The sequence below is a fragment of the Equus quagga genome, chromosome 15, assembly GCF_021613505.1.
Source record: "Equus quagga isolate Etosha38 chromosome 15, UCLA_HA_Equagga_1.0, whole genome shotgun sequence".
NCBI lineage: Eukaryota > Metazoa > Chordata > Mammalia > Perissodactyla > Equidae > Equus > Equus quagga.
Window position 1 is genome coordinate 73,140,816 of NC_060281.1, and position 15,006 is coordinate 73,155,821.

General features: G+C 36.9%; 1 protein-coding gene across 2 annotated transcripts in view; it reads right to left on the reverse strand.

Annotated features, from left to right (window-relative positions):
- TMEM116 (transmembrane protein 116) overlaps positions 1–15,006 on the reverse strand; it is a 71,178-nt gene that overhangs the window by 19,269 nt on the left and 36,903 nt on the right. The gene's annotated exons all lie outside the window — the stretch shown is intronic.

The following is a 15,006-nucleotide window of genomic DNA, read 5'->3' on the forward strand; positions in this document are numbered from 1 at the left end:
CCAAACAAGAACCTTCTACTCAATTTTATATTTATATAATCCTTTATAACTTAAAAGTACTTTTACATATATGCTGACATTTCACCCTATTTTTGTGACAAGAAAACCAAAACTATAAGTGAATTAGTTTTTAAAGTGACTTATTTAAGGTCTGTGAAGTGGCAGAAACTATTTTGCTTCTATTATTAAGTTAATGAAAAACTAACGTAAGTAGTTATTTGCCGAAAATCTCCCTTACACCAGTCTAAAGCAGATCCAACAAGGTAACTCCACCGTTCTGGTTTTCAACCAGGCCTTTTTTTTTTTTTTGAGGAAGATTAGCCCTGAGCTAACATCTGCTGATAATCCTCCTCTTTTTGCTGAGGAAGACTGGCCCTGAGCTAACATCCGTGCCCATCTTCCTCCGTGCCCATCTTCCTCTATTGTATACGTGGGACACCTACCACAGCATGGCTTGCCAAGCAGTGCCACGTCCACACCTGGGATCTGAACTGGCGAACTCTGGGCCAGCGAGAAGCAGAACGTGCGAACTTAACCACTGTGCCACTGGGCCGGCCCTGAACCAGACCTTTTTTAAAAAATTGAATCCTGAAACTAAATAAGACCTCAACAGCTTATTTATTTCACTCCTTTAGAAGATGAACATACAGAAAACTATCTCAAACGTGTGGTTTTCTACTTTTTTGTAAAATTGTATTGAAAAGACGACAGCTCAAGCTTATTATAGAAAATAGAAACAGAGTATAATCAAGTATAAAAGCACTCTCAGAGGAGATTTTGTGAACAACTTCATTCCTGCTTCTATGTAGACAGAACCCCTTTGCTGAGAGAAAGAAAACAGGATGAGAGAGTTTCACTCTAAAGAAGACTCTAGATGTCCCCAAACACTTAGGATGACAGGTAAAGCTACTTCTGTTACATGGACCTAGGGTACAAGAGATTTTTGTTGTTGTCGTTAAGAGTACTTCTAACAAAGGGGATTGGTCATGACACAAATCTGTTCTGTCACAGATCACGGCATTAATCAAATGTTGGTTAGTACATTATGGCTAAAAGAGGTAAAAGCTCTAGCTTAGGGGGTTAGGATCGGATATCTACCCATATAGAAGGGCCCAGTGCCTCTAAACATAAGATTAAGTCCAGGGAGATCAGCTATCAACTAGCAAAAGTTTATTTGAACTCCTATTATATTTAAAACATTAGAAGACTCCAAAAATTGTAATAATAATGTTATATAAACTCCCAGCCACTGTAAAATTTAGGCCTTGGATTTAGGCAGGCTAAGTCCAAGAGGTCAGAGAAGTAGTGAGAGATATTAACAAGCAAAGATCGTGAAATCTAATCCTAGATGAGAGAATATTTTTTAATAGATCTTGCTTTCTATTGCCAGGCAGATTTAGAAAGTAATGGATCAATAAGTATGTGGAGGACATGAAAGGCCTGCAAGTAAATTCTGTTCTTAAGGAGGTAGGCAAAGATCCTACCTCCTTGGAGGATTTTACCTCCAAAAACAATGATAATAAGAACAACAGTTTACAGTAAGAGCAAGCACATTCCATTTATCTAATTTAATCTTCACAACAACCCTAAGAATCCTATCATTATTCCTATTTTACATGGGGAAATTAAGACTTAGAGAAGTTAACTTGCGTTAAAATATTATAGCTAATAGGTGCCAGAGCTGGGATATGAACCTAGGTCTCTTTGACTCCAAACTGTATGATTTAACTCCAAGCAACAAACTTCACGTCATTTGCAATTCAAACTGGTATCTCTAAAGTACCTGACTAGCACATTTTTTCAGGAAATGAAACTGAGTTCGTTCACTAAGAAAAGATGACTGCTGACACTTCAACCTGTGTCAAAATAAACACTAGAATAGCCAAGAGGAAATAGAGAGGCTGACTGGGACAGTGTCTGGCACTGTCAGTTTCCCCTCTTCCTGTTTCTCCACAGCAATTATCTCTGGTAAACAGAAATATTAGCACAGTAATACTCCCAGACCCTTTTGGGAAAAGCATGGAATTTGTTCCTGATCCCAAGACCGATCTGGGGGACCATCATATACAACCAAATTAATCCACTCAGTGCAGAGCTAGTCCTCTAATAGAATAGAAGACCACAGATCAGATACCATCTTTCAGAGCCAGATGCTGTAGTCTAGACAAAGCCTTCTGATGCAACTGTTATTCTGGCACTGTAACACCTGTTTATTGGTTAGCTGAATTCATAAAAGAAGTAGTACTTGTACTTGGAAACAGTACTTGGAAACCCCACATCTTAACTTATTATTCAAAGACTGCAATTATTTCTGATGGCTCTCAAACTTACTTTGCTTCTCAGGTAAGTTCCAGAACAAAACACTAGCTCTTGGTAAGTGATTGATTTCTTCTGTTCCAGTTCAGCGAAGTGGCATAAGGATGCCCCAGCTATACTGAGCCAATTCTCCCTCCTGATCAGCTCTGGGTTTCCTACAAAACTCTTTTCATTATCTGAACCAGGCAGGCACTCAACAACTGCAGGCACATAATAAAGTTATAAGAGATGCATAAGCCTGGTTCTAATTTGCATCCCATACCCACTCCAGTAGAAGAAGAAAAAGCTCAAAACAGAAAAATATTCATGTGTCCTGAAGTCTTAGCATCCTAAACCTGGAAAGGACTTTGAAAGCCCACTCAATACAATAATTTCCAAATGCTGGTTCAGAAATTAGTGCTGATCCCTGACAAAATGGTCACTGGTCTAAGAAATATTGAGAAAAATATAGGCAATGTAGTTAAGTTTTCACATGGCTAACATCACTAATTTAAAGAAATCATCCTTTATTCTGAGATTATATTTTACCTGTTTCTTTTTACTATCAACGTTATTCCTTTTATAAAATTAGATAGTTGTTGTTTTTAAAGTGTTCTTAACTTAGCAAAATATAAAATTAGCAACACCATGACAACTCCCACTATTTTTATTTTTATTTATTTTTTGTTTTACCTAACATTTGTAAATTCCAAAGTCTAGGAACCACTGAACCACTTATCTAGTGTATCACCTGGCCTTCACATAAAAATAGCAAATCTATTTTACACAGATGAAAATTATGGACACATTTGATAGGGAAACACCAAAGTGACCATGATGATTTATTCCAGTCACAACAATCCTCAAGGTTTCTACTCAAACTAAATTCTTTCCCACTACTGCTTAAGCCCATTTTCTTTCATTCTGCTTCAGTGAAAATGATTAACAACTGCAAACTATGTTCTAAAAATCCTGGCACCAGTTTTCAAAAAGATTTTTTCTAAAAGGGTCTCCCTGCTCAAAGACCGGAACTGAAACCTAGATTTAGAAACTTGGATATCTTGTTTGTTTAGATCAGGTAACTGGCTCTCTTGCTTTATTGTGACTCTCAGAAAATCTAGGACCTCTTTATCTGCTTGTGAAAACAAGGAATGCCCCACCTCCTCCCACTCCCAACTTTTTTCTCAAGAACCAGCTAGTGGAGAATTTTGAAAAGTAGAGACATTTAACCTAAACTGATCAAACTGTGAAAGTTGGGGGCAGGAAAGGGAGGTGAACTTTTACTTTTCATTTGTATGCCCCTCTTTACTATTTTGATTTTTATCAAGAATGTGTATGAGTTTTATAAGTTATACATACCGCTTCTTCCTTCTTCTCCCCAAAGTCCCCCCAGTACATAGTTGTTTATTCTAATTGTAGGTCCTTCTGCTTTTGCTACGTGGGACGCCACCTCAGCATGGTCTGATGAGTGGTGCTAGGCCTGCGCCCAGGATCCGAACCAGGAAAACCCTGCGCTGCTCAAGTGCGCTGTGCGAACTTAACTTCTCGGTCACGGGCCAGCCCCCCAAATTTTTTAAAATAGAAAAGTTTTTAAAAATGGAAATGTTCCAGTAACATGGAGAGAAGGAAAAGAGTCAAGTCTGAGTTTGCTTTTGTGACATAATAAGAAATATTTATTTGTTCTCTGCCCTTGGTTCTTGATACAAAGCTCCTAAAACTCTTGGAATTTCAAGAGTGATGGGAGTGATAGCATCTTACACAGAGCTCCTAAATCCCTTGGAGTTTCCTGAGTGACAGGAGCATCTTTTGTTCTAATGAGGTGATTCTTGGTGGGCTTCTGGATAGTTTCAAGATGGGGACTGGTCACCAGAAAGATCAAGCCATGACCAGAACCTTGGAACTTTCAGCCCCACCCCGTATCCCCCAGAGAGGGGACAGGGGCTAGAGATTAACAACTGATCACACCTAAATGATGAAGCCTCCATAAAAGTCTCTGAACTATGGGATTTGGAGAGCTTCTAGGTTGGTGAACACATCCAGGTGCCAGAAGTGTGGCACACCCCAACTTCACGGGGACAGAAACTCCTGGGCTCAGGATCTTTTTGGACCTTTCCCTATGTATCTCTTCATCTGGCTGTTCATCTGTAGTCTGATTATAGCCTTTATATAAACTGGTAAATGTAAGTAAGTATTTCTCTGAGTTCTGTGAGCCACTATATCAAATTATAGGAGGGGGGTCATGGGAAGCCCCAATTTGTAGCCAAGTCTGACAGAAGTGTGGTTCACCTGGGGACCCACTACTTGCAATTGGCCTCTGAAACAGGGGGCAGTCTTGTGGGACTGAGCCCTTAACCTGCAGGATCTGTGCTAACTCTGGATAGTTAGCATCAGACTTGAATTGTAGGACACCCAGTTGATGTCAGAGAGTTGAGGAATTGGTTGGTGTGGGAACAACACATTGGTATCAGAAGTGTTGTGAGTAAAGAAACAGTTTTCCTTTAGCTTTTTAATGGAATAACAGAAGGATCAATTGTAACATCTAATTCCCAGCTCTAATGTGAGAGAAAATAGAAAGTATTTCTTAAACAATTCATACTAACTAAATGGGGGTAAAGGTGAAGGTTAGGCTCTAAAGAAGTACTTAGAATATTCTCATCCTAATTTGTCTAAGGAGAAACTTAACTGTGATACCAGACTTAAGGTGATATCTTCAGGAACTTAAAAACGAACTCTAAGAAACTTTGATTCTGTAAAACTGATGCCTGGGTGTGCTCTCAAGTTAAATAGGTCAACAGTAATAGATTATCAGAAGACCAATACTGGCTACATAAGAAAATGGCTCTGCCTGTTTACTTACAGCTGGTGGAAACTATATTTAAGGCCAGACTTGGAATGTCTCACGCTTTGGTACTATTCAGTTTTAAAAAGAGAATTCAGAGACAAGAAGGGTCTTGCTGGGTGCTTAGTACCTTAAATCTTAAAAGAAGCATGGAACTACATGAAACGCAGTTCTGATTTTGGATTGACCAAGATCTCCTAATCTCTGGTTAGGGGCACTATCTACTATTTTTCTTCTGATGGCTTATATAGTTGAAGCATATTTTCTCTTCTCATAGACTATCTTGGGCCTGCAAGCTTTGGTAAATAATTGGCTTTGTCTGCTCCAGCTCAATGAGGTGGCATGAGGGTGCTGAGGCTGTACCGAGTGAAGTCTCCTCCATGACCAGCTCTGGGTTTCCTACGTCTAGCCAAAACATCTAGGGCATTTCCAAACCAATTTTGGGAGAAAAGGCTCTAATGCCTTGACAGATCAGCATAGTCAACCTGTCTTGTCAGAGAGAAGTTTCTTCTTATCAAAAATCTCTCTCCATAGGAAACTATCCAAAACAAGGTTCTGAAACCTTTCCAAACTGGATAATAAACTGAATCCACTTTCAGGATTGGGAAGAGGCAACCATCCTCGGTAGAGTACTTAGTTTGATGATCTTGATTTCCTTGCACAAACAGAGAAATCCATAAAAACATCATATGTTCATATAGAACCTTTAATTTTACAAAATATCTGTACAGACATCCTATTTAATATTTCAAAAATTTTTTATGAAGTAGATTAGACCAGCAATAATGATTTCATTTTACAGAAAAAAAATTCAAAATAAAGATCACATGACTTCTTCAAAGTCATATAGATTCTTAACAGCAAAAGTAAAACGAGAATCCAGGTCTCCTAACGCTAGGTTTATTTCATTCTCTACTATCGTTACTCTCCTAAAGTTGAATAAATGGACCAGTTGAACTATTTCATCTGAATTGTGGGCCTCAATTTAAAGAAAAGAGCCAAGTTAAATAGTATTTTTTTCCTCCAAACTGGAAGAATTTATCAGGAGGAAAGACAATGGGGAATATTAAAACTTTTACTTTAATCTGGAAGAGTCTGGACATTTTTCTATTTTAAACAATAATTTAGATATTTATTAAGAATTATTTAAATAATATATTCCCCTGAGATCTCCAAATTGACCCTGAATATCCAAAGGCTGAAGTTTTTTGAGCATATTCTCAGACCCTGGGCTTCATTTATGAAATTTGTACCAAAAAGCTACGATAAAAATATTTGATATTATAATAATGACACAGTGATACCTGGCCTAATGATTATCACATAGATGGTTTAAAAAAATACACTTTACAACCTAACAAAAACAAACTGGGACTTCTATTTCTGGCCAAGATGGAGTAACAAGAACTGGATTTACCTTCCTGGCAAATAGACCAAAAAAACTGACAAAACGTATGAAACAATGTTTTCCAATACACTAGACATCAGACCACAAAGGATAGTGATCTCTGAAACATGAGAAAGATAAGATGAGCCATATGACTGCCTCAGTTTACTTCCTAGAGAGAGTTTTCATGCTGCAGTATAGGAAAGGGAAACTGAGGCAAAGCCTGGCAGACTCTGAGTTGAGGAGCAAAGCTAACAATCCATGGAGACCAAGGCAGCTAGAATTCATAACACAGAGTGTTGGAGAGGAAAGAGCTTCTCAGAGAACCCTAAATATTTGCAGAGGGTCCTCCTGGAGTATTCAGCTAAGTACTGATTGATGCATGTGTGTAAGGGAACTATCCAAAGGTGAGGAAAAAACTATCAAAAAGAATTAGAGAGAACAGTATCTAGAGTTCACATAGGGCAAAGAATAGTGCCTGTTCCCACCACTAAGATCCAAAAAACTGATAATTCAACATGGCAGAGGGTAGAATACTGAGGAAGGTCTTGCCTCAATAGTGAAAAATAATTAGCCTGAGACTGAGCATTGCTCCAGTCCTACCAAAAATATCATAAAAGTGAGACTTGAAAGATTCAAATTATTTCCAATTAACTTAACAGTATCCAAGAATAAAATTCAAGAATGATTACAGGAATACAGAAATATCTAATACCTAAAAAGATACAATTCACAATGTCTGACATCCAATAAAAGATTGGATGCAAACAGGGAGGAAAACATGACCCATACTAAGGAGAATAATCCATCAACTGAAACCCAACCAGAACTGAAACAGATATTAGAATTGGCAGTAAAAGACAATAAAACAGTTATTATAATTGTATTCAATATTTTTAATAAGTTAAGTAGAGACATGGAAGATATTTTTTAAGACCTAAATTGAACTGCTAGAGATAAAAGCTACAATGGATGAGATAAAAAATACACAGATTGGACAATGCAGAAGAAAAGATTAGTGAACTTGAAGGCATAGCCACAGAAAATATCCAAAATGAGAAACAGAGAAAAAAGAACCCCAAAATGGAACAAAACCATCACTGAACTGTGGGAAAGCTTCAAGCAGCCTAATATGTAGATAATAAGATGTCTGAAAGGAATGGAAGTCATGGGGAAGAGAGGAACATAAAAAATATTTGAAGAAATAATAGACAAAAACTTTCCAAATTTGATAAAGACTATAAACTCACAGATTCAAAAGCTCAACTAATCCCAAGAACAAGAAATATGAAGAAAACAACATCAAGAACATCATAATCAAACTGTTCATTTTTAAGAGAAAAATCTTAAAAGCAGCCAGAGGAAAAAGGATATGTACAGAGGAATACAGATAAGGATATTAGAGTTCTTAATGGAAACAATGTAAGCAAAAAGACAGTGGAGCAAAATCTTAAACTACTGAAATTTTATCAATCTAGCATTCTATACCCAGCAAATAAACTCTCAAAAACAAAGGTGAAATAAAGACATTTTCAAACGTACAAAAGCAGACCCATACTACAAGAAATGTGAAAGACTGTGCTTCAGGCAGAAGGAAAATGATACCATGTAGAAATCTGGATCTACACAAAAGAATGTGGACCACTGGAAATGGTAAGTATAAAAGATATTTTTTTCTTATTTAAATCTCTCTAATAGTAATTAACTGAGCAAAACTTATAACAATATATTATGGGCTTTATGATATATATAAAAGAAAAATACATGACAACAATAGCATGAAGGCCAGGGGGCAAGAACTGGAAGTATTCTATTCTAAGATTCTCATCCTATATGTGAAGACACATGATATCATGTGAAGTTAAACTATGATAAGTTAAAATGTATACTATGAATCCTGTAACATGACCACTAAAGTAACACAATGAAAAGTTTTAGCTAACAAACCAACAAAAGAGATAAAAGGTAATAATAAAACATAGTATCCTAATCAAAAAGAAGGCAGAAAAACAAGGAAAAGGGAACAAAGGACAGATAGAACAAATAGAAAACAAATAGCAAAATGATAGATTAAAACATAACAACACAATCAAATTAAATGTAAGTGGTCTAAACACCACAAAAAAAGGCAGAGATTGTCAGACTGGATAAAATAGGAAGACCTAGCTATATTCTGTCTAAAAGAAATGCACTTTAGGGGCTGGCCCCGTGGCCGAGTGGTTAAGTTCGCGCGCTCCGCTGCAGGCGGCCCAGTGTTTCGTTGGTTCGAATCCTGGGCGCGGACATGGCACTGCTCATCAGACCACGCTGAGGCAGCGTCCCACATGCCACAACTAGAAGAAACCACAACGAAGAATACACAACTATGTACCGGGGGGCTTTGGGGGAGAAAAAGGAAAAAAAAAATAAAATAAAATCTTTAAAAGAAATGCACTTTAAATATAAATACACAAAATAAGTTACAATTAAAAGGAAGTAAAAAGATGTACCACAATAATGATAATCAAACAAAAGTTTAAATAGCTATTAAATATCAGTAGATTTCAGAGCAAAGACTATTACCAAGAATAAAGAAAGTCACTTCATAATGATAACTGGTTTACTTAATGAAGAAGGCATAAAAATCTTAAATTTCAGGGGCTGGCCCAGTGGTGCAGCGGTTAAGTTCACGTGTTCTGCTTCTCAGCAGCCTGGGGTTCGCCAGTTTGGATCTCGGGTGCGGACATGGCACCACCTGGCACACCACGTTGTGGTAGGCATCCCACATATAAAGTAGAGGAAGATGGGCATGGATGTTAGCTCAGGGCCAGGCTTCCTCAGCAAAAAGTGGAGGAGTGGCAGTAGTCAGCTCATGGCTAATCTTCCTCAAAAAAAAAAAAAAGTTAAAAAAAACTTAAATTTCAGAAGACATAATACTAATTATGTCATAATACACAGGAGTACCAAAGTATATAAAGCAGCTGTTAACAGACCTAAAGGGAGAAATTGACAGAAATACAATAATAGTAGGGGACATTAACACCCCACTTATCTCAATAGCTAGATCATCCAGAAAGTCAAAAGGAAACAGTGGCCTTAAATGAAACATTAGACCAGATGGACTTCATAGATAGCTATAGAACATTCCATCCAAAAACAGCAGAATACACATTCTTCCCAAGTGCTCATGGAAAATTCTCAAAGATAGACCATATGTTGGGAAACAAAGCAAGCCTCAATACATTTAGGAAGATTATATCATATCAAGCATCTTTTCCAAACACAATGGTATGAAACTAGAAATCAACTACAAGAAAAAAGCTGAAAGTCACAAATATGTGGCGACTAAACAAAACGCTACTGAAAAACTATTGGATCAATAAAGAAATCACAAGAGAAATCAAAAGTTATCTGGAGACAAATGAAAATGAAAACACAACATACCAAAACTTAAGGGATGCAGCAAAAGCAGTACCAAGAGGAAAGTTTATAGCAATATAGGCCTACCTCAAAAAACAAGAAAAATTCCAAATAAACAATCTTATGTGATACCTAAAAGAACTAGAAAAAAAAGGACAAAGAGTCCAAAGCCAGTAGAACAAGGGAAATAATAAAAATTAGAGAGGAAACAAAAAATAATAGATACTAAAAAGCAACAGAAAGGATCAATGAAACTAAGAGCTAGTTCTTTGAGAAGATAAACAAAATTGACAAACCCTTAGCCAGACTCACTAGGAAACAAAGAGAAAAGACTCAAATAAATAAAATCAGAAATGAAAGTGGAGAAATTAAAATGGACACGACATAAATACAAAGGATTATAAGAGAATACTATGAAAAGCTATATGTCAACAAATTGGATAACCTAGAAGAAATGGATATGTTGTTAGACTCACACCCTCCCAAAACTAAATCAAGAAGAAAGAAGGAATCTAAATAGACCAATCGCTTGTAAAGAGGTTGAAACAGTAATCAAAAACCTCCCCAAAAAACAAAAGTCCAGGACCAGATAGATTCTCTGGAGAATTCTACCAAATATTCAAAGAAGATTTAATATCTATCCTTCTCAAACTCTTCTGAAAAATTGAAGAGGACAGGATGCTTCCTAACTCATTTTATAGGGCCAATATTATGCTGACACCAAAACCAGACACAAGAAAGGAAAATTACAGGCCAACATTGCTGATGAATATAGATGTAAAAATCCTCAAAAAATATTAGCAAATCAAATACAACAATACATTAAAAGGATCATACATAATGATCAAATGAGATTTGTTCCAAAGACGCAGGAATGGTTCAACATCTGCAAATCAATCAATGTGACACACTATATTAACAAAATGAGGAATAAAAATCACATTATCATCTCAATAGATGCAGAGAAAGCCTTTGACAAAATCCAACATCCATTTATAATAAAAACTCTAAAAAAAATTGGTATAAGGGCCTGCCCCATGGCTGAGTGGTTAAAGTTCTGCATGCTCTGCTTCAGTGGCCCAGGTTTGCAGGTTTGGATCCCAGCCACAGAACTACTCCACTCATCAGACATGCTTGCTGTGGAGGTATCCCATACACAAAATAGAGGAAGACTCGCACAGATGTTAGCTCAGGGCTAATCTTCTTCAAGCAAAAAAAGAGGAAGATTGGCAATGGATGTTAGCTCGGGGCGAATCCTCCTTACCCCCTGCCCCAAAAAAGGCGGGGTATAGAAGGAATGTACCTCAACATAATAAAGGCCATATACGACAAACCCACAGACAACATCATACTCAACAGTGAAAAACTGAAAGCTGTTCCTCTGAGAACAGTAATAAGACAAGGATGCCTGTTCACGCCACTCTTATTTAACATAGCACTGGAAGTTTAGCCAGAGCAATTAGGCAAGAAAAAGAAATAAAAGGGATCCAAATTGGAAAGGAAGAAGTAAAACTCTATTTGCAGATGACATGATTCTATATATAGAAAACCCTAAAGAATCCACCAAAAAACTATTAGAAATAATTAATGAATACAGTAAACTTGAAGGGTACAAAATCAACATACAAAAATCAGTTGCATTTCTATACATTAATAACAAACTAGCACAAAGAGAACTCAAAAATATAATCCCATTTATAAAGATAACAAAACAAGTAAAATACCTAGGGATAAATTTAACCAAGGAGGTGAAAGACCTATACACTGAAAACTATAAGACATTAGTGAAAAAAATCGAAGACGACAAAAAGAAATGGAAAGATATTCCATGCTCATGGATTGGAAGAATAAACATAATTAAAATGTCCATATTACCTAAAGCAATCTACAGAGTCAATGCAATCCCAATCAGAATCCCAAGGACATTCTTCACAGAAATAGAACAAAGTAAAATTTATATGGAGGGACAAACAACTCCAAATAGCCAAAGCAATCCTGAGAAAAAACAACAAAGCTGGAGGTATCATAATCCCTGACTTCAAAATATATTACAAAGCTATAATAATCAAAAAAGCATGGTACTGGCAGAAAAACAGACACACAGATCAATGCTATAGAATTGAGAGCCCAGAAATAAAACCACACATCTATGGACAGCTAATCTTCGACAAAGGAGCCAAGAACACACAATGGAGAAAGGAAAGTCTCTTCAATGAATAGTGTTGGGAAAACTGGACAACGACATGCAACGGAATGAGAATAGACCATTATCTTACACCATACACAAAATTAACTCAAAATGGATTAAAGACTTGAATGTAAGACTGGAAACTATAAAACTCCCAGAAGAAAATATAGGGCAGTACACTCTTTGATATTGGTCTTAGCAGTACCTTTTTGAATACCATGTCTACTCAGGCAAGGGAAACAAAAAAAATAAAGCAGGGGCTGGCCCTATGGCCAAGTGGTTAAGTTTGTAGGCTCTGCTTCAGTAGCCCAGGGTTTCACTGGTTCGGATCCAGGGTGCGGACCTAGCACCACTCATCAAGCCATGCTGAGGTGGCATCCCACATAGCAGAACCAGAAGGACCTACAACTAGAATATACAACTATGTACTGGGGGGCTTTGGAGAGAAGGAAAAAAATGAGGAAGATTGGCAACAGATATTAGCTCAGGGCCAATCTCTAAAAATAAATAAATAAATAAACAAATGGGACTATACCAGACTAAAAAGCTTCTGCAAGGCAAAGGAAACCATGAACAAACCAAAAAGACAACTCACCAACTGGGAGAAAATATTTGCAAATCATATATCTGACAAGGTTTAATATCCAAAATGTACAGAGAACTCATACAACTCAACAACAACAAAATGAACGACCCAATCAATGAACAGACATTTTTCCAAAGAAGATATACACATGGCTAACAGGCACATGAAAAGATGTTCAGCATCACTAATTATTAGAGAAATGCAAATCAAAACTACAATGAGGTATCACCTTACACCTGTCAGAATGGCTTTAACTAACAAGACAAGAAATAATAAGTGTTAGAGAGGATGTGGAGAAAAGGGAACCCTCATCCACTGCTGGTGGGAATGCAAACTGTTGCAGCCACTACAGAAAACAGAATGGAGATTTCTTAAAAAAAAATTAAAAACAGAAATATCATACGATCCAGCTATTCCACTACTGGATATTCATCCAAAGAACATGAAATCAATAATTCAAAAAGATATGTGGCCCCCTATGTTCATCACAGCATGATTCACAATAGCCAAGATGTGGAAGCAACCCAAGTTCCCATCAATGGATGAATGGATAAAGAAGATATGGTATATATACACAATGGGATACCAGCTAGCGATAAAAAAGGCAAAATCATGCCATTTATGACAACATGGATGGAACTTGAGGGTATTACGCTACGTGAAATAAGCCAGACAGAGAAAGACAAACACAGTATGATTTCACTCAAATGTGGAAGATAAACAAACACATAGATAGATAAGGTGAACAGACTGGTGATGACTAGAGGGGAAGGGGGTGGGGGAGAGGGCAAAAGGAGTAAAGAGGCACATACGTATGGTTACAGGATAAAAACTAGACTATTGGTGGTGAACACAATGCAATCTGTATAGAAACTGAAATATAATACTGTACACCTGAAATTTATACATTATAAGCCAATTGACAATAAAATAATTTTTTTTTAAATCCTAAACTTTTATGCCTCTTATAACAGAACTTCAAAATACAGGAAGGAAAAACTAATAGAACCATACAGAGAAACTGATAAATCTACAATTGTTGTTGGAGATATCAATATATCTCTCACTCACTAATGAATACTTTTAAGTAGATAGAAAATTAGCAAGAATTTAGTAGACTTGAACACTATCAACCAACTTAACAAGATCAACATTTATAGAACATTCCATCTAAGAAGAGCAGAATACACATCCTTTTCAACTGCATACAGAACTTCTATCAAGATGAATCATATTCTGGGTTATAAAATAAGTCTTAATAATTTCAAAAGGATTAAAGTCATACAAAGTATGTTTTTTGATGGCACTGGAAACAAATTACATCATTGTTGTGTAATTACCTGACGTTAAGCCTTTTCATTGCCGAGGCATCCATTTCAAAAGATCTCTCTCTCAAATATCTTGCCAGCTGTATGACACAGCTACTACTAGCAAAACAACCAGATAAGGACTTAACCCATTCCCACTCATGAAGATCCCTCTTTCAGAAAGCTCTGGGTAACCCAGATTAACTGACCACTAATTAACCCTGCTTCTCCCTTCCCTTGCCCTAATTCCTGCTCTTATGCTTTTAAATTGGCCAATAAAGAGTGAACCCTCAATTCCCTAGACAGTCCACCCTCAAACCCTAATAAAGACAGAGCTCCAGGTCCACACATTGTCTCTGCCCACGACCTCACTGTGTGGCTCTTGGGCATTCTTATGGATGCTCCAGGACTTGTGAGTAATAAATTTTGTTCCTCAAAGTTCCCTGATAGTTCCTTGCTGAAGTGCTTCCTATGATCATAATAAGAACCCCAAGAGCTGGCCCAGCCATAAACAGGGGCCCAGGTGGGGAAATGTATGTTGAGCTTGCTACTAGTGATGTGGCCTGGGGGAGCATCACAGGCATTCCCAACCGAGGGCATTACCATCAACAGTCTGGGGACTGATGAAACAATGATCAATAACAGAAATATCTATGGGAAATCCTCAAGTATTTGGAAACTAAACAACACACTTCTAAATAACTCATGAATTAAAGATCAAAAGAGAAATTAGAAAGTATTTGAACTAAATAAAATGAAAATACAATATATTAGAATTTATGAGATGTTGCCAAAGCAGTAGTTAGGGAGCAATTTACAGCACTAAATACGTTAGAAAAGAAGAAGCATCTCACATCAGTGACATCAACTTCCATTTTAAGAAACTAGAAGAAGATAAAATTAAATTTGAATTAAGCAGAATACAGGAAAAAATAAAGATCAAATTGGAAATCAAAGAAACAAAAACCAGAAAAATAATAGAGAAAAACCAATGAGACCAAAAGC